This window comes from Bacillus rossius, chromosome 18 (assembly GCF_032445375.1).
Source record: "Bacillus rossius redtenbacheri isolate Brsri chromosome 18, Brsri_v3, whole genome shotgun sequence".
Classification (NCBI taxonomy): domain Eukaryota; kingdom Metazoa; phylum Arthropoda; class Insecta; order Phasmatodea; family Bacillidae; genus Bacillus; species Bacillus rossius.
In genome coordinates, this window is record NC_086345.1 from 28,824,580 (window position 1) to 28,845,007 (window position 20,428).

Here is a 20,428-nt window from a genome sequence, read left to right on the forward strand (position 1 = left end):
AAACTTATTAATGTATAATTGAAGAACAACATTCAATAACCCTGTTTTAATCTATTTGTGCAACTAAAAATGTTTCTAGTGAGATTTTAAAGCTATTAAAATTGTTTTTGCAGTAATGATTTTATTTCTTTTAATGATTTTGTTGGTTTATGAATCACACGAACTTGTTTATGATGTTCATGTTGGTAGTTGTGTTCAACAATAGAGATGTCCATCAGGCGGGAATAATGTAAACAGACCTTGATACTACACCAGAGTTTTAGTTTGATAATAATTGCTAATTGGTTGTGTTTTATAATAATGTCACAAAATGAGTGTACGTAAATTTTATAGTGGTGCTTCTAAACGTAAAGCAAAAAGTAGAGAACAAGAAGAAATAAACAAACTTCCAAAACTTACAGCCTTCTTCACAAAGAACCATGAACCTCCTCAAACACTAGAACCATGTGATGGTAAGTTGCCTTTGACTTTACCACTTTCAAACTCTGATAAAGTTAAAGAAAACACAGAAGTAACTAAAATAGATAATTGTAATCTCATTAACACAACTCCAGAAATTTCCATAACTTCTAGAAACTGTGCTAGGACTGAAAGAAGTGTAGAGTTTGATAGTGCAGTGTTAATAGAAGAAATCCAGCAAGATCCTGCGGCATGGCCTGGCAATATCACTGACGAAATGATTAGTTATTGTGTTGATAAGGGGCCGGACTTTTTTTAGTAATAATGATGGAGACTACACGGCTTCTGCTAGGCAATATCCAAAATGTACTCGTAAACTAACAACATCTGAATTTGTGAGAGTTCTTGAAAATGGAGAGCGACAGGAGAGAAAATGGTTATTGTACTCTAAATGTACGGGAAATGTGTTTTGCTTTGCGTGCAAACTTTTCAGTAATTGTAAACTATCAAAATTTGTAAATTGTTTTTCTAATTGGAAGAAAACAGAAGAAAAATTGAGGGAGCTTGAAAACAGTATTGAACACAAAGCATTTTCTTTAAAATGGGTTTCAAGAATAAATAAGAAAATGTCAATTTCATCACATTTAGATGCACAAGTGACTACTGAGACAAATTACTGGAAGAATGTTCTTGTTAGAGTAGTGGCAGCTGTAAAAATTTTGTGCAGTCGTGGTCTTCCTTTTCGTGGTGATAATCAGATGCTTGGATCACCTCGTAATGGTAATTACCTAGGAATTTTGGAACTCCTTGCTCAGTTTGATCCTTTTTTACAGGAACATTTAAGGATACATGGGAACAAAGGAAACGGTCATGTATCGTATCTTTCTTCTGATATATGTGAAGAATTCATTGAGCTAATGGGCAACGAAGTTCGGAAACACATGCTAAATGAGATTAGACAGGCCAAATATTATTCACTGATAGTTGATTCTACACCTGATGTTTCCCATACAGATCAGTTATCTTTTGTATTTAGATACTGCCTTAACGGTAACATTTTGGAAAGGTTTATGTGTTTCATTCCAATTTACAGCCACACAGGAAGAAATTTAAGTGAAGTTGTAACCTGTACTCTAAAAGACAACACCATTGATATCCAGGATTGCCGAGGTCAGAGCTATGATAATGCAGCCAACATGTCAGGAAAATACGAGGGCCTACAAGCGCACATTAAATCAATAAACAGCTCTGTGCTGTATGTTCCATGAGCAGAACATTCAGTAAACTTAGTAGGAAAAAACAGTGTTGGTGAATGTATTCATGCAACAAAACTGTTTCTGTTTTTAGAAAACCTGTACTCATTTTCGCTGCTTCCACTCACAGGTGGTCAGTTCTTGAAGGAGTTATTTCGGAAATACAGGAAATAGCGGAAAGCCAAAAATACTGCCAAGAGCTTGTCGGAAACAAGGTGGTCATGCAGAGAAGATGCATTGAAAACTCTCGTCATTTATTATGATGAGATTTTCTGTGCATTTAATGATATGTTCAATGATAAAAATGAAACGCAAGTCACAAGGATGGAAGCGAACTCCCTCATGAAGAAAATGCAATATTTATAATTTGCTTTTATGGCCGTATTTTGGTACGACATTATGGAAAGATTCGGTGCAGTAACCAAGCATCTACAGAAGCCTGGACTCGATCTCATAACTGGTCATCAACTGATGAATTCTTTGAAAGATTTTGTTTCCGATATGCGAAATTAATTTGATTGAATTGAAGTTAAAGCAACACAATTAAGCAACCACGTGTTACAAACTTTTGTAGATACTAGATCTTCCAAAAATAAAAAAAGTTTTTGGATGGAAATGACGACTTTAAACTGTTGTAACATCCCGCGAGAATTTCAGAATTTCCACATTTCTATGCATTGCTGATAAGCTCCACATGGAACTGGAGAAGAGAGCTGCTTCCTACAAAGATATTGCCTCAACATTTGGGTTTCTTTGTAACTTAACTACAGCAAGTGAAGATGAACTCAAATCTAGTGCTACCGAGTTGGTCAGAAAATACAGAAAGGATATGCAGCCTGTTATTACAAATGAATTATTACACTTATCATCATTTCTCAGAGAGCAACAAGTTGAAGACAGTGTTACATCATTCACTCCACAAAAGGTTTTGCAGCACTTATATAACAGTGATATAATTGATGTATTTACAAATGTAGCAATAGAACTGCGCTTGTATTTGACACTACCAATCACAAATTGTGAAAGTGAAAGATCATATTCAAAACTGTCAGTTCTGAAGAATCAATTCCGATCTACCATGTCACAAGAGAGATTAAACTCATTAGCGGTGATTTCTACAGAACATGATCTTGTGAACAGCATTTCATTTGATGGATTCATTAACTTGTTTGCTGCTAAAAAGGCAAGGAAGAAGTTTATTGCAAAGTGAGTTAATAAATAATAAATATGTAATTTTAATTGGTCGGGATCTGCAACTCATAAAATTGTGTACATATTTGAGAACGATTCAAGACTTTCGTAAATGAAGCAGAGAAATATTGGGGGTGGGTGTTGGCTATGAAATATTACTCCATTTAAAATAGAAAATTTGTTGTTATAAATTATTTTGTTTTCCCTGCATAAATATGTTTCATATTTCTGCGTATACAGGCTGCATTTCATTATGGTACTTCTTGTCCTTTTTATGTTAGTTATTACATACAAACATGTCAATGCAAATATGAGTGTTTCATATCTGAAAATTATCACTACAATAAAAAAGGGGGGGAGGGGGGGGGGGGGGCCTCCGAATATTGTTGCCCCAGGCCTCGCATTCTCATAAAACGGCCCTGGTGTGTGCAGCCGGCAGGCATATGCACGGCGTCCTTAAGTAAAAACACTTTCGCTGGAGTCGGCCAGTACCGTACGTTTTGTGCTACGATACGTATCGCGGTATCACACTGAAGACGGTCGGGATAGGCCCGGCTCCGCAAAATACGCGCCGAGTCGACGTGGGCAGCGGTGAATTAACAAAAGGTTTTAAATTTAAAGATTTAGTACAGAATAAAAAGTAATAAAATGAAAGAAACTTGGATGCTGCCCACGGACACACGTCTGTTCCCGGCGCGGAGTGGTTCGAGACTGCCGGACATGGCCGCCTCGCAAGGAAGAGAAACTTTCTCTTCTTTGTGAGTCGGCGTCAAAAAACTTATATTAATTTAATTTACTATATTACCAGTTAAAACATGTTCCAGGTGCCCAATTAAAATGTAGCACCTGGTAATTGGGTGCTTAAGGCTTAACAATAGTTTTAATGTATTTAATTATTTAAAATGTGACATCAAGTTGGCGACTGTAAATTTACTACCATGTTGTCCCACTGTGAATTGTTTTAGAGGGACTTCTCCTATTCCGACATTCACAGGCATTTTAATTAAGGCCAGTGGCCGCGGTGACTGTTAATTTGGCATGTTGTCTATTGGGGTCACGCCCGAGACGCTCGCCTGACTCATTCCGGCTGGGCAAGGGGCGCGCTCCGAAAACGGGATACGGTACTGGCGGTGCGGAGCACGGGCTTAAAGGCCATGGTCGGTACGACGTCAACGTCAAGTTGACTCTACCTTAATAAAAAAAACTACAGAATATAATGCATGCATGAATATAAAAATATTCAGCTATCAATCTGTAAAGTGTGTCACACCTTACCTTGGACGAACTGTACTGCCCTTAAAATCGACACTGAATCAATCTATCCTGTCTTCTCCCTGCACCTGAAACAGTCCTAGAGAATTTCAATTGGGATGTTAGTTACTCATTGGAGAACTTCAGGAATATTAGGCCCTGCGATCGTACATTTTTTTTTTTGCTGTAATTCTAATTATGAATTTTTACGCCTGTTTTTGGCATGCCAAGGTATAAATCATATCTCCCAGATGTTTTATACCCTCTTACAACCACATATTTACTTACAGGGTCTAGTCTGTAAGCGCAGCGTGTAAATAACGTATGATCTGCTGCGAGCGACTAGAACTATCATAAAAATCGAATCAGTTCACGAAAGTTGACGTCAAAAATTAGCCAAAGCTAAGTCCTATGCAATGTCAAACCAATATTTTTAGCACGGAACCTCTAATGTGATATGTTTAGAATTGTAAGATGGTGAGGCCTAATTCCCCTCAAGAACCAACATGATTCATTACTGAATGACGTTATACATAGGAAACGATCGGTTGATCAGTTCAAACGTTAAATGATATTTTTTTTACTTCAATCCAGTAGGTATAAGAGTTTCACCAAGAACAATAATTGCAATCTGATTTCACCTCGCAAATATTTAAAACATTTAACGTGATACTCGCTATCGGAAACTAGTGTTTGCGCAGGCCTGCAGCTGACGTGGAACCAAAGCGAGACGAGTGCGTGGGAGAAGACCAGGAGCTAGACTGCGGTTCCGTGAGAGCTTCGTCTCCAATCAGGAGCCGGGCCACATTATTCTCTCCCCCCGCTGGAAAAGCTTGTCTTCACACTAGCTGCCGTGTAATCGTATACTTTCGCGTTCCTCAATTGGTTTTCTAAGCGTGTTTACTTTATTCACGATCCTATACTGAGGTTTGATCTCTGAAGTGACCCCGGCTTAAGTTACGTATATTTCTAAATTTCTGAACGCATCCTTTCCTAGTTTTTCTCAGTTGGCAGCTTTGTTTGTTTGGCTTTGTCTATTTTTACATTAAGAAACAATAAATTATGTTTTCTACTAATGTGAGTGTAATATTTAATGCCTGACTTAAAATGAGTCCTCAAAAGAGTAATGTTGCAATACTTCACAAGAAGAAACGATAAAACAGCAAGCTGCAAAAAATGCTTCAAAATCGCAGCTAAATGAAATTTTCATCATCAATAGAATGAGTCACTCAGTTACAAAACAAACTATTAGCTGAGTGTAGAAAAAGATTTGGTCTCATTGAATTTAATACGCTTGTGGCGTTAGCTACAATTTTACAATTTCCCAGATGCAAATGCATATGTAAGGGCAATCATCCTCGGTTCGGGATGCCTACCGCTCATTAGCTCAATTGTAGGATTTATTACCGTCGACGTCACAAGCTTCAGCTTCCTTAGCTGGCCATTATAGAACTCTTCTTTCTTACTAGCTTCTTAAATTAAGCAAGTTAATTTAACTTTCAAATGGAAGGCCGTGATTGGGCGAAAACCAAAATCATTTACATTAAATACTTAATAAAACGTGAAATCCACACGCAACAATAGCGCGGATTACACAATTTCACGTAAAATTTATATAAAAAATTATTAAAATAATAATTTACATTACAAAATAACGGCGTTAACTTTACCGTTTACCGTCTTAAAGTTCATTTAGTCCTAAGAGGGGTCTCAACAATACATAATTCAAATTGTCCAGAAAAATCCATAGTCACATTCTCATAGATACACATTTAATAAATTACCGTTTCTGAAAACAAATCACATATTAGACATAGAGCAAACATTAAATAAATCACAATAAATAATAATAATTAATCTGTCAAAACAAATAACATGTTGCAGTACAATACCTCATATTAATCACAGTACATACGAGGATTTAGAGGCTTATACACAAGCTAAATATTCACCTATCGGCAATAAAACCTCAAAAATGAAAAAAAATCTGGACTTACGAGGTTTTAGAAGTAAGGTGACGATGTATAGGTTTGTTTAGCTGATATGAATATTTTTTTGTTAATAGCTATTAATGCATAGTCACCTCCTTTTTTGTTAGTATGGATTTCTGTTATTTCTAAATATATACTGATTGGTGAAATGAGAGTTTTCACTACTAATTTAACCATGTTTCGGTAAGACAAATGACATTGTATTGGAAATAATATTTTCATAAAATTCATTCGATTTATTTTAAAGTCCTCTGACATTTAGATATGAGATTTTCAATCTTTAATGCTAGATTGCTCTGAATTTTGAGTAACGATGTTCCACTTGGCATCTGGTTGAAAGAAGGTGCAGACGCACTGGTAATGGGGGTACAAAATGAAATGTTATTGACAATTGCTTCATCCGCAAGGGTGGGTCCCTTGTTGGCAATTTGCTCATGATGAAGCTTCCCATAGAAGCGGCTAATACGTAAGCCGCTAGGCCAGGTAACTATGCTGTTCATATGGCTGAAGCTATCTTTAGGGCCAAGAGACAAGGAAGGGTGCATTGGTTATTATGTTTTGTTCTAATTTTTTTCACTTTGACTTGTGATAGGTTTTGTTCATTAGAAAGATAATTGACAATTTCCGGTTCCAGCATGGAGGTTTCAAAGCTTTTGACTTCTGATAAGTAGGTTTAGATATGGATTTAAGAGAGTATATGTTACGTATACCAACTTTTATTGTTTTTTTTTTTTTCTGAACTTGAGTAATGTTTGGTATCAGTGTTGCAGTTGGCACGGGACTTGTGCACATATTGCACAATGGTAAAGCCTTCTTGGTTGTCAGGTTGGTAGTTGGTGTTGAGATTCATGACATGCTGCATCGGAAGTAGATCACCAGTCATGTTGCTATGGTCGGACATGCCCGGCACTTGAGGGTGACTTGATAACTTACTGTTGGAGGATGTTTTCATTGCATAACTAAAAGATTTTGGGTAGTTTCTCTTGGTGTTTAGGTTTTGCTTGATCTGGGATAATTATTTTATTTCACAGGCTTCTGCTTTCGAGTCCATGAGCAAAGTTTTTAGAAACTTATTTTCATTATTTAAATCAACTCTTTCACAATGCTTGAGAATTTTAGGTTTGGAAACTTCACGTAAGGAGTGTTCGTGGTTTTCATTGGTTTTTGAAGACTATTTAGACTGCATTCTAAATGTGATTGGGTGAATGTTCCTAACTAACTCAAGCTCAAGAGTAAAGCATCATTATGGTGTAACAAAAAATCCCCGAAAATCAGGCTGATTATATAACAATGTATTAATGATTTACACTACACAATTACAAAAGAGTAACACATGACTTGTGGAGCATTTGCCAAACACGTCTGACGGCTAGGAACTGAGCCGCTACTGTACTCACGGCTACTGCTGACTCACTGCCTTTGGTAGTCAAAGGCATTAATATGACAACTGTATTTTGTGTTTCTATTTTCTGTTTGTGGTTTTTTGTAAATAACTAATTGCATTATGCAAAGCTTTGTTTTCTTTCATTTGCATTTGAAGTAGTATTTTTAGTCAAGTAGTAAAGAATAATTTGAATGTCGAAAAAATCCAAAATCGTGAGAATGGTCGATTACGTTAGGTTAGCAGTTAGCTACATTAAAAATACTGTAAAATATTATTAATGGTTGCTTAGGAATTACCAATTTAGGAACATTTGTTTTTAGCTTTAGTATAGGAAAATCTCTAGTGTTTGAAATAGGTATTTTAGGATATTTAATTTAAGTTTACATAAAAGCCCCTCTGTAAGAATATTACCATTATTTAAAAAAAAAAAAAAAAAAAAGCCCTATTCTGTGGGAGATACCCAACCAAGCTGTAAATATCCATTCTGTGGGAAACACCCATTATATTGAGAATCCTCGACATTCACGTGGAATAGCACCCTTTCTGTGGTCAAGTCCCGGTCAGATGTGCAGATTTGCTGGACTTCAGTTCTCTGATGTAACTTTTCTTGTTCAACATGAGTGGCAGATAGCGTGATGTATGGCTTTCATTTGAACTTACGGAGAATAAAAACAACGTAATTAAAAGAACCTGATTTCAACCAAAAGTACAGGTTTAGTTTTTTTTAACCTGGTTTTTTTTTCTAACCATGTCTCTTTGCCACCACGCTGATGCCCAATTGTAATAACATTTTCCGATTCAAATCGACAAAATAATAACTCTGATACAGTTTTTTTTCCCAATAACTCTTTTCCAACCAATTTTGATAAAACTAGCTAAAATCTACACTTATAGAATTTTTAAGGAACAATGTAAAACTAGGTGACTATTAACGACTAAATAATTTGCTTATCTGTATAGGATGAGTTTAAATTTGTCTGACAAACTTTGACTGTAGGTCTATCACGACAAAATAAGTTGAAAAAATATTCTAAAGTGCTTCTTAAGGCTGGTACACATCTTTGATGTTGGCACTGAACTTCATTTTTATTGTAAAAAATAGAGGAAGCAGCTGAGCATCTGGATTATGTTTAATTGAATGAAGTTCTACAACCACCACAAATTTGGTTGCTGTAGCGATATTGTTTTATAAACCACAAAAATATGTGGAAATAATTGTGTGACCAATGTTACCGCAATGTCAATGAAAAATTAAATCTCGCATGTTAATGTTATAATTGCTGGTACTTATGTTCTTACTACTGTGTTTGTTAACCTGCTGAATGAGTTAATGTACCATTTGCCCATTTCATTTTACGTTTTGTATATACAGTGTACCGGTACAGTGCGGTACAGAGCTGCTGGTGCAGTGTTCTGGCCGTATGCAGCCGCCGAGGCCCTTGCCAGACTTTTTGTCGGTTTTTTTTTTTTTTTGCAAGATTTGAAAAAACTAACAGTAACTTTGCCGTGGTCGTGTGTTTATTTTGTTTTCCAGGCTTGCTGTGGATATTAACGGTAAATTTACTTTGACGTTAACATTTAAAAAGTTCGTTAACGGCCAGTTTCCGATCGGCCGGTATTCCTTTAAAAATTGGAACATCGGGTGGTGGCTATTGCGGCTAGTGGATGCGTTTATCTGACTGTTCCCGATAAATGTTAATTGTGATAAATAACTTCAGTGCGGGCACGTGATTTACGTCTTGAAACGTTGTTAAGACATCGCGCCCACGTATTTCTGAAGATTCGGTGACGGAGAATTACTCCAAGAGGCAGGATATTAGTATCGGTAAATATGTAATTGAGCGGTATTTGCGAAAAAAAATGTTAAAAATCCGAAAATACCTTAATTAGATGCTCTTCAACTTCCTCTTTTCATTAAAAGCCAGAGGAATAAATTATTCCAGCAGAATCATGAAACGTCAAAAGTTTTTCTAGAATGGTCCATTTGTGTAATTTTGATGTTTGTCGCCCTTGTGCAGGCGTATACGTCTCCTGAGATTGACCGCGACACACTCAGGTGAACAGTTTCAACCAGAATTCACGAGTGTGTTGGTTCTGCCAGACATTGCGAATGAAGTATGCCAATAAAGTGGAACTATAACATTTTCTATGGAAATAGAGAAATAAAGTTCCGTGCAAGAGGTTTCTCCAAATTTTAGTTTAGAACTCGGAAACTTTTATTAATTTGCTTACTACCACATTGTACCAAATTAATTGCACTGCTTGTGTCTCAGGCAATTTTTGAATCAAACATTAAAATGTGTTCAAACACGAGTTAAAAACATTTAATTAAAATACATAGCTAAACAAATAAACAAAATTAAAAAAATCCTTTTAAGATAGTAAAGGTTGCTGGCAATAACTTACGAGGTTATAATTTCATATGTCTGTCCATCAAAAGTTAAAGCTTAGAAAGCTTAATGTCATGTGATTGGTGGACGGAGAGGAAGCTGTACATACTTTGATGCTGTTTCCAAATGATGACAGGTTTTTTACAGATGTGTAACCAAGGATCCTTTAATTTAAAGGCTACATTCAATGAGAAACAAGCTGTGAAAAAATTAAAATATTTTTATGCTGTTGCATCCTGGTATATCAACAAAGAAATACTTACACGGCTGTCTTTTTTTTTTTTTTTTTACATTTAGTAAATTTTTCTGCTTTATATTTAGAGGCAATTTTAAATTTTACACATTCATGGTGATTTGACAGTACAAATAAACATATTATTACAACAATAATAAACATATTATTACAACAGTACAATTAAACATAGATGATTCTGTGCGTTACTTTTCGGCTATTTGGAAGGTCAACTAATATGGCTGTTAACCTTTAAGAAGCACTTTTAAAGGATCCTACAGACTAAGAAATTATTCGAAAATAGTAAGCCAGTGTGTTCTATTGGAGAAAGATTTTCAGCATATGTATGCTCAAAACTACACTTCATTTTAATCACAAATCCTGCCCTTCATATCTCATTGGATTTAATGCCAAATGTACGCGTTATCAATGTTACAAATAAATTTAAAAAGAATAAAAAATATTTTATTGAGTTACAGAACATACTTATTTTTCCTGACCAAACAGTTAAGAAAGTAATTAATTCAGTTTTGTTCGGAATGGCGATCTCGGTGTTTCTCTTGCCTCGGCCACTCCCATGTATGCAGGGGCGTTTGCAAAGGTGGGATGGGTAGGGATATATGCAGAACAGTCTCAATTAACAGAGTTTCCATATTATCTGAGTTGACCTAAAGCACTTTTCCCAGCAGGGACTGTTGAAACATTTGCTTAAGGACATAGAAAATGATCTAACTGTTGTCTAAAGCCTGAAAAAAAAAGAGTAACACAAAGATTTCATTTACTGAATGGTCGAATCATGGAGTGCCGTGAAATAACCCACACCAAAGAAAAGTTGGGAAAGCACCACCCTGGAGAATGATACCACTGGGCCAATTGAAAACCAAGACTGTATTATCATATCCGTGTTATCTGAGATTATGCTTATTTGGTTAATGAAAACATTATTGTGTGTTACTTTTAGATTTAATGTGTTATTATTGAAGTACGATGGTTGACTGAAAAGTTTTCGACCTCAACACGAAGATCAACAGAAATTGGGGAATGGGTTTTGTTCATGCTTTGGAATGTACACTGAATTTTCAGCCATTTTCAGTGCATTTGTTTTTTAGCGATCGTTTGCACGAGTGGATGCACGTTTTGTTTTTTGAGTTGTCGTCGTTGGATATTTGTAATTTTAAAGTCAATGTCAACAGAACACTAGCACGGATCAAACACATTACTTATTTTTCTTCTAATACCAACTCAATCATATGTCTTTATATTTCCCTAGTGTCATCTAAATTATATCATAGTTACATTATCTGGAACAATTTAAGTAACACTCTTAGTTTCAAAATTTACAAATAAGACTCCAAATTAATGAATACTATAATTTAAAAAATTTACAAACTACAATTTAGATCTACACAGTATCTTAGGCTTTAAGGAGCTAGTAGAAACATTTTAGACGCGAGATTTGTGAGTGACTGCTTAAATTAGAAAATTAAATTGCAACTATTGGCTCCAAATTCTGACTTTCAGTGGACACACTCATTATTTATTTGTGCAATGAGTAAAAATAATGATATTAAATATAGACTAGTAAATAATTTAAATATAATTAACAGTATTTTTCCTACAGTACAAAAAGAAGCTAGTGTTCATACTCTACAGGCTTATATTAATCTATCTTAGTCTCTAATCTGTTCCAATTAATTCTAAATGATAAAACAACCCCAGTTTATTTGCTTCTGATATATTTTATTTTATATTTGTGTATTTTTGTATTTGTTTGTATTTTATATGGTATTTACTGCTTTGGCCTTCAGCTGTTGGTAAACATCTCTATACTTAAAAAAAAAAAATTAAATAAGTAAATAATTTATTGTCATTACTCTCTAAGCTCTTAGACACTAGGAACATTTTTTTTTACCTTAATTTGGATTATGATAACTAAAACATTAATTTTTCAAGATCTTAATATTATTTATTTGATTGTTTGTTTGATGTTACACACGTAAGATGGCTGAGTGGTCAAGTCACTCGCCTCCCGCCAATCTCCGGTGAGGTCAACCCAGTCTTCACCGTGAGCCGGTGGGTTTTTTCGCTCTCCAGTTTTCCATTAACACTCCATTCTCAGTGCTGAACCACGTTTATGGATTTTCAATGGTTGTTAGCACGGTTGGCTGATTTAAACCGCAATGGTTTAAATCAAGTGGTTTTTTGTAATAAATAAAACCACATTCTCATCGCGACATCTCTGACGATCAAGGTGTTGACGAGACACGATGCAGGTACGAGTGTGCTGTTTGCGCTGTCCCAGGGCCGTGCTGAGCGGCACGGCGAACGAGGAGGATGGCATGTGCGCAGAGCCGGGCCCCCAGACCGTGCTGGCTGGTGCAGATCTGCCCGGGGGCCGTGCCCGACGCGTGTCCGTGAAAGAATGTCCCGGCTACAAACTTCAATCCTCAACCGTAAGCGTAGTGGAGTTTTGGTTCAAGGTCACGATAAAAGAGTAACTCAAACAGTTTTAAGCTAAGGTGCACGCGCGAGTACTGCTTTGTTGTTTTCTCGCTCGCAGCGCCACCACCACCAACGCGAAATGGCGACTACTGGAGCTTAAAGGCTTCTTGCGATTTTTCTAAGAGTGAATCTGCGATTTCAGTTCAATGTGCATTTATTTTAGGGTTTGTCACAAAATAATCCACCGGTGGTGCAGGAAACGGGTGTGGTTGTAAAGGAAAGATCGTGGGACGACTGAAAGTGTACAGGATGTTGACCGTGTCGGAGCATCTCACCTGCGTAGCTCTAAGAAATCTGTTTGGGAAGCAAGTATTAAACTTCAGGTGCCAAAGACGACCGGTTGGAAGGTTTTAAGAACACATTGCCGATGCTTTAAAGCCGTATGACTATGGTGAATGTTTTAACTTTGCACGCCATGTCAAGTGTTTGAGCGGGAAGGTGACTTTCTTGATCTCGCGGTGTTGATCAATGAGTCAACTTTCCATCTAAGTGGGAAGGTAAATACAGATGATGTTTGTATCTGAAAATGTGTGCCATATAACATTTGTTACGAAAAAGTTAGGTTAGAGTTTACCTTCAATTCGATATATGATTTGTTGTTGTAAATAGTCTAAATGAAACTGTTATTAATCTACCATTGAAACTCGGACATTCTTTTATGGACACACTGTTCATACAAACTGGGGGGGAACAGGGTTTGAAAGGATAGCCCTATTAATTGGTTAAAGTGCGATTCACGTGCGAAGCGTGCACACTGGGGAAAGGGGTGTTTTTTCTTAAAAGGCTGCAGCTGGGCTGGTTGTCAGCTTCGTGACGGTTTGCTGTAGGCCAAATCTTGTGTTCTGCACATGTGGCCATCGCTTTCCAGTTCAACAGACATAACGAAAGCCAAGTGGATTGGTATACTACATGGCACACCAACAGACAAATTTTTTTTGGACCAATTCAATATACAAAGTTACTTCATAAATATATTAGTGTCCCGCTATCCGCACTGGATGGGACTGGACGCTATCCGGATCACTGCAAGTGTACACTTTGTAAAAATTTGTAAAATATAATTGTGTAACATACGAAAATATTTTTTGATAAAAATCGGAGAATTTTTTGCAAATTTTACGAAAAAATATTATTATACAACAAATAAGTTTTATCACGTTAGTAAAATAACTCCTAAATTACTATAAAATACACATTGCGTAGTAATTGTAATGTAAGTATTAAAAAAAAAAATCTTAATTTTTAAGTTATATTTCTACAAAGACTCAGTTTTCTTCGTTATTCAAACTATATATCTATATGAGAATATTAATATATTTTATACTCACTTTTCACTGCACAGTAATCGTATACTTAAAATTTAAAAGCGCAATAAGTTATACTAATAGTAACAGATATAGTGTTGTAGTTAACACTTCATGTGACCATGTCGATGAAGACTTACATGAATTTACTCCCTATCCAAACCTTCCCATAGTAGTTTTCACTTCAAAAAAAAATTTGTTTTATTGAAAACACCAGAATGAGTGGGGTTTTGTTTTTACAGGAAAAGGGGCCGGGTTGCAGCCGACCCTGGTGGTGGTGATGGGTGCAGATCCGCCCGAGCTACTGAGGCTGAGGCGTGCGAGCTGCAGGAGGTAACATATTTATTTTCAAACCATTTAAAATCAGTTTTACAGCTTAAAACAACAAACAATTCTGTGAGCCAAATAGAAAAAAATAAAAACCTTTTATTCTGTTCTATGAATATCAGAATAAGACATGATCCATCCTTCAAATATAAATATATTGTGTTGTATGCATGAACAAGTCACTTAGCTTTATAATCATTTTCTTTGTTTCATTTTTGTCCATCGTGATTTGTCTAATAGATATGCCGTTTCTTTGGCAATCATGTCCACGTATCTGTGTTCAAGTTTGTGACATTTCTCATGGTTTATGTAGTTGTGCTTTTGTACGGTACAAACCATTAAAGGCTTTTCAGTGGTTGGTGTGCGTGTCACGAAACCATTAAAAACTAAAGTTTCACTTACACTGCATTTGGTGGGAGGAGAAACCTTCACCCGACACTGTTCTGTGCAGGCATTTCTCCAGGTGCCGCGCGAGTTTCGCAACCCGCCTGCCCTTGCGCAGAGCACAGAGCAGATATTCCCGAGCTGCCCAGGTGAGCTGCGGAGATCACCGTAATTTGCTGCATGCAAGCATCCAATATTTCAAAATTGAACAATTTTTTTAAAAATATTTACTTACATCACAGATAAAAAATTTAAAAAAAAAAAAAATTTTGAATATGTCTTGAGGCCAAGCAATTTGTTTACGAGTACATGTTTCAAGGCGTATGGCACGTGTCAAATAAACAAATATACGCCAAGTTTTTAAATAATTCCTTTCTAGTCTTGTTCTGTCAAGTAGAAGTAATTCTTTTGAGTCGAGGTGAAGTTGCTCGCTTGGTTCTCTGGTCCCGGCCCGTCTCTTGTCGGTCGTCTCGATACACACTTTACGATAGGCGTCTCTCTTCATTAGCTACAGATTTCAAAGGCAAGGCAGTTGTGTAGTGATTTTCTCCTTTTGTTTTGAACCTGCTGGTCGACTAGTTCCCCTCGTCTGCTTGTTGGGGCACACGGCTTAGTGGCAGATAAAAACTTGCGCAGCTGGGTTTTGCACGTCGAGCAATCCTTGCTCAACCAAGAAAGAAGGGTTGCATCTGTAATTGGAAAAGGGGGAGGGGGGGGGGGGCGACCTAACATTTTCAGAGCAAGGGTCGTCCTCGAATGGCATCAGTTCTTCGTCTCTCCCCTCTTCATCTTAATGGCCCAAGAATATTATTTTTCACACTCGTGTTTTTCCCTTCCCATATATTTTTTAAACAATTTTTTTCCTCAACCACACAGCGCAATATTATTATTTTTATAAACCTAAAGTTAAAAATCTTGCATGAGATTCGCATTACATTTTGTTAAACCAAAAGTCGGCATAAAATATGTGACCCACACACAAATAAGTACGGAACACACAGCCTGGTTTCGGCTTATCACAACTGACCCGGCCGAGCTGTAGGGACCGGAGTTGCAGGTCCGTCCGTTCTGCCACGAGGGTGTTTTTTTTACTATGAAAAAAAAGAACACGTTTTTCCAGCAGTTTTGTCATAGCATGTTGCATTAGAAAGTGTAAGAGATCTCACGTCAAAAAATAATGTTTTGATACAGTTGCATCACCAAAACCAGTCGGAATAGACGTGATGATTATGTACGGTGCCAGTCAGACCCCCCCCACATCATTCTGTGGGCCCCGTTGCTAGAAGTCATCATGCCCCCCCCCCCCCCCTCTTTTTTTTTCTTACAGAGATAAAAAAAATGTTTTTTTTTCCCCTTTATGTATATTGTTTTAGTTATATATATTTGTTAACCTTTTCACAATTATTTTTAAAACACATTAAAACTAGTTTTAAGTCGGTTGTCAACGTAAATTGATTTTGAATAATGGCAAATAAATGAGTGTAAGTGTTCTGCACTGTCAACATGGTGTCACGTCAATTGGTGGTGGTTTTGTTATACTCACGGTTGTAGATTCAGACACGTTCTTCTGTACGCACAGCACATTCCGAATAATAATACTCTGGTGTGATATTTCATCGGTAACTAAATTTAGGCCTTACTGTTTACAGTCAAACCTCTATCTATCGTTTTTCAGGGGACCAACAAAAAAATTCAGTAGATGCGGACATTCAATAGATGTGGACTTCACTCTTAAGAATTTTTAAAAAATAATATTTTACCTCAAAATTAGTGTCAGAAATATGTCAGTTACTTGTCATTAAAGTTAAATCAGTTGAAAAATAAATAAAAATGGAAGTATTTTACTTAATTCAATTTACACTTGCAAATAAAAACATAAGCACAATAAATCTACATGGAAATTAAAGTCGTTTTCAATATCCTGAAGTCTGAAATATGTTTACTCATGTCATCAAATGTAGAGCTGTCCTGAAGACGCCGATTTTGCCAATATTTAGTTGAATCGGCATTTCTGCCGACTTCCGATACGCTTGTTAATTTTCGGCCGATATTACTGAAAAACGAGAGAGACTGCCATAACCTAAAAATCCACGAGTACCCTTTTCAGTTTTCGTAGTAGTACTGCATTCTTTCAGATCGCATTATTTCTTCGCAACATGTGCCAAACGTACATATAAAAATTTAACACCCTTTTTTTCAATAATGTTCTTTAATTTTAATATGTCATAAATAAATACATCACAGTCACGGTAAATAGACATCTCGGTTGTTACGGTAACTAGAGTGCAAATGTGGTAGCTTTCGTGCTTCTGTAGTAATTATGGTATCGACAAAGAATCTTTAGTTCTTTTTATGGTAATTATCTTAGGATAACAATTGGGTTTGTACTATAGTTATGGTACATCATCCATATTTCTTCGTACGTTGTTGTTCATTTGTCTTTTCTTCATATTTACGTGCTCCATTACTTGGCTGCAGATTTAAGGTGATATTTCCTACTGTATACTATCATTACTGTTTTTATGACGGTTTCTTTCTAAGAAATGGTTATTTCTGCAAAATCTTTATGGTTAAACGATCATCTATTATAATTTATAGTGACGGGACCACATATTTTGAACGATCAATGCGGACAAAACAATAATTCGAACATCGGTACAAGCGGACTTTTTTAACCTTAGTTGTATGGCAATTTTGCCGGGACCGTAGAAAGTATACGATAAACACGGACAATCGATACATGCGAGTTCGATAGATCGAGGTTTGACTGTAATTGTTTTCTATGATTTATTTAAAATTTGTCTACTTTTTTGTTTTAAGTTATTTTTCTTTCCTTCGCAGGCCCCCTAGACCCATGGGCCCCGTTGCCATAGCAACGGTAGCACCGGCCATGCGGGGGCCTTGGTGCCAGTTCACATGCGTTTACATGGCCGACACACTCGCTGCCCCCTTCTCACACACTGGCTGGTTCACACTCTCACGGCCAGCTGTGTCACCGTAGCCGCCCTGCAGACGGCGGAGCTCATGATGTTTGGCCGAGCTATTTCAATTAAACAATTCATACATTGTTGTAACATATTTATATAAAACCAGCACAGGCTAGTTATTTATGCTCATGTTCAATGTAATGTTAATTTTTTTTTTTTACCCACAGTGAAAATTTTTGTATTAAATTGCACTAAATGTTACTAAACAAAAAAAAGTCTCCACACATCCGTATGCGGGTAAACACGGTGTGCTTTGCATGGCGCGTTGGTGTTCTCAGACGAGAGTTGGTCGTCGGAGCGAGCGGAGGACGCGTGCTGTTGCCACGCGCTCAAGTCTCCACTGGAACACTGGCTGTGTGCGTCGACGTTCGCAGTCTCCAGTTGGTTGCGACTGCCACAGTCACTCTTCGTTCCAGGGAGGTTCTTGTTTTATTTCCTTCTTGATTCTAGGAAATGTTTTCTAAACAAATTAATTATCTCTTCCGCCTTTAGATCTAGTTTTTTTTTTTAGTTGTAATTTACAGTATGATATTTTTTTTAAATTGTGGTGAAGCAATGCAGTTGAAAATGGATCTGTTAAAATTATTTTTGCGAGATGTCATTTATGGGATCTATATGTCAACCATGTGTTAAATTCGTCACATTTTGTGACTTCTAAACAACAGAGTTACTAACTTTTTAAGACACATGCTGCATAGTTGTGAAAACTTTGATAAACAGTATGTACACAAATTCAGAGAATTACATATATGTGTGTGTGAAGTAGATTTTTGTATGATGTATAGGGAAACATTGCTAATCTTACTTTGAGTTATTACTATGACATATTGTTAAACTTAATGATTGATACAGCCAATTGTGTTTTCCATGAAAGTGCCTGACAGTGTATTCAAAATTGCAGTCATTAGTGAGGGGGGGGGGGGGGGGGGACATTTATGTTGGCACAATTTTAAAAGTATATTATTATTTAAACATGAAATTGTGTTTTGTTATGTTAAAATGCTTGAAGTTTTGTTTAATAGCAGAGTTGTGAAATCTAGTGATAAGCTGGTATAAACTTGAAGCTAAGCCCTTGCACTGCCTGTGATGGATTCTCCCTCACAACTAACAACTCCCGGGTCCCCCCACCATTTGCTAACATAACTTGTGTATAGTGTTTGGTGTGCCAACTTTTTATCAATAAATTTGCATTGGAAAAGTATCACAAAATGGTAGATGATACCATACCAGTCTTCTAATGACTAATTAACAGGTCAGTAACTGGACTGGTTTATTTGATTGACGTGTATATTTAAATGTTGTCAATGGAAATTTTGTGTTCTTTTTGCAAGATTGAATTTGAATATCGTTTAAATTTCAGTAAGCAGTTTGGTTAGAATTTCTGACAGCCTAGTAACACATGTTTACATTGATTCATAAACAATTTTTTTTTAAATTCACGAATAGAAATTTACAATATCAAATATGAAATATTTTTCTAATCAAAATGTACAGTGTAACTATGCCTCCAAGAAATTTTTTTTGCAAAAAAAAAACCTGTTGAATTTAAAAAAAACATTATTACATATAAAAAGTGTGTTTGACTGTATATGTTTGCAGAAAACACATCCACATTTCAGAATATCTTCTCAACTTAATACATGTTACAATTTTGTCATATAGATTTTTTGTGTTCGCATTTGCTGTATTTATAGGCAACAGATAATGTGAAAAATTATTAGATTTGTCTAGTTGAATATTTAACTATTAAAATTAATACATTTTGTAAAATTGCAGACACCTGAATGAAGTGTACCAAAACTGTTCTGTGTCTGGTATTGCATTACCTGAAAAAATTTTTATGTAATTCTATTTAAATACATATATGTCGTTGGCATGTATGTAATGATGCTAAGCAGGAATGTTTGGAAAATGTTTTTCATCCATAGCAGTATTTACTGTAGTACATTGTGGTTGGGCTTAAAACACAGGAAGGAAAACCATAAAAATAAATGACCATACAACTACAGCCATGACTGCTGATAATAATGACCACTGCACAAGCAGATGTATGTGATTCTTGCAGGAGATAAATGCATGCTGCCATCTTTAACTTGCCGTTTTGGCCCTATGCGCAGTTTGGCTCTCCGATGATTCTAGATGGGAGACCGACTCAAAAATTTATAACTTGTCAAGTCCATTATGTAACTAGTAAATAATAATCAAACTTTCAAAAATAATGGGCAAGTTAACCATCTTACATTTTCTGTTCTAACACCTTGAGTCTAGATCTGCTATCCCTAGAATCATTGGACAGCAAGTCGCAGATGGCAACATGTCTCGACCAAATATCTGTGATAACAAATGTATTGTGTGTGCAAACTATAATTTGTAAATAAGGTTCAATTAAATGTTAATTTTATGTAAAGACAAAATTTTTTTTAATAGTTGGAACCATTGGTACTGTATTTATTGTAAAATGCTATTTGTAATTAAAAAATAAAAATTTGTTTGGACAGAGAACTCATTGTCTCTTATTGCTCACCTGACTAACAATCTTTTTCATTATTAAACGAGAAATGAAATTTTTTTGTGTTGGACTTAGAGCAATAATTTTAGTAAAATTTAGAGGAAATTGTCATAAATTTCAAATATTTTTGGTACTTTCTATACTAAGTTTAGCAATTGTTAGTTATTTAATGCATAATTTCATCAACTATTTGTAAATATATCTGCTAAATTGAATTTGGTAGTCAGAAATATTGAAAATTAATGATAATTACCTCTAAATAGCACTAAAATTATTGCTCTAAGTCCAACATCAAAAAAATTGGTTCCTAGTTTTAGTTTAAAA

General features: G+C 36.0%; 1 protein-coding gene across 2 annotated transcripts in view; it reads left to right on the top strand.

The window, feature by feature from the left end:
- Positions 1–20,097, top strand: part of LOC134541425 (intraflagellar transport protein 56) — a 50,366-nt gene extending 30,269 nt beyond the window's left edge. The window contains exons 12-15 of one of the 2 annotated variants that reach the window (XR_010076633.1): positions 12,394–12,544; positions 14,140–14,230; positions 14,676–14,757; positions 17,874–20,097. The gene's annotated coding sequence lies outside the window, so the exon portion shown is untranslated. The remainder of the gene's footprint in view (positions 1–12,393; positions 12,545–14,139; positions 14,231–14,675; positions 14,758–17,873) is intronic. The other variant, XR_010076635.1, reaches the window with a different exon arrangement.
- Positions 20,098–20,428: the final 331 nt, after the last annotated feature.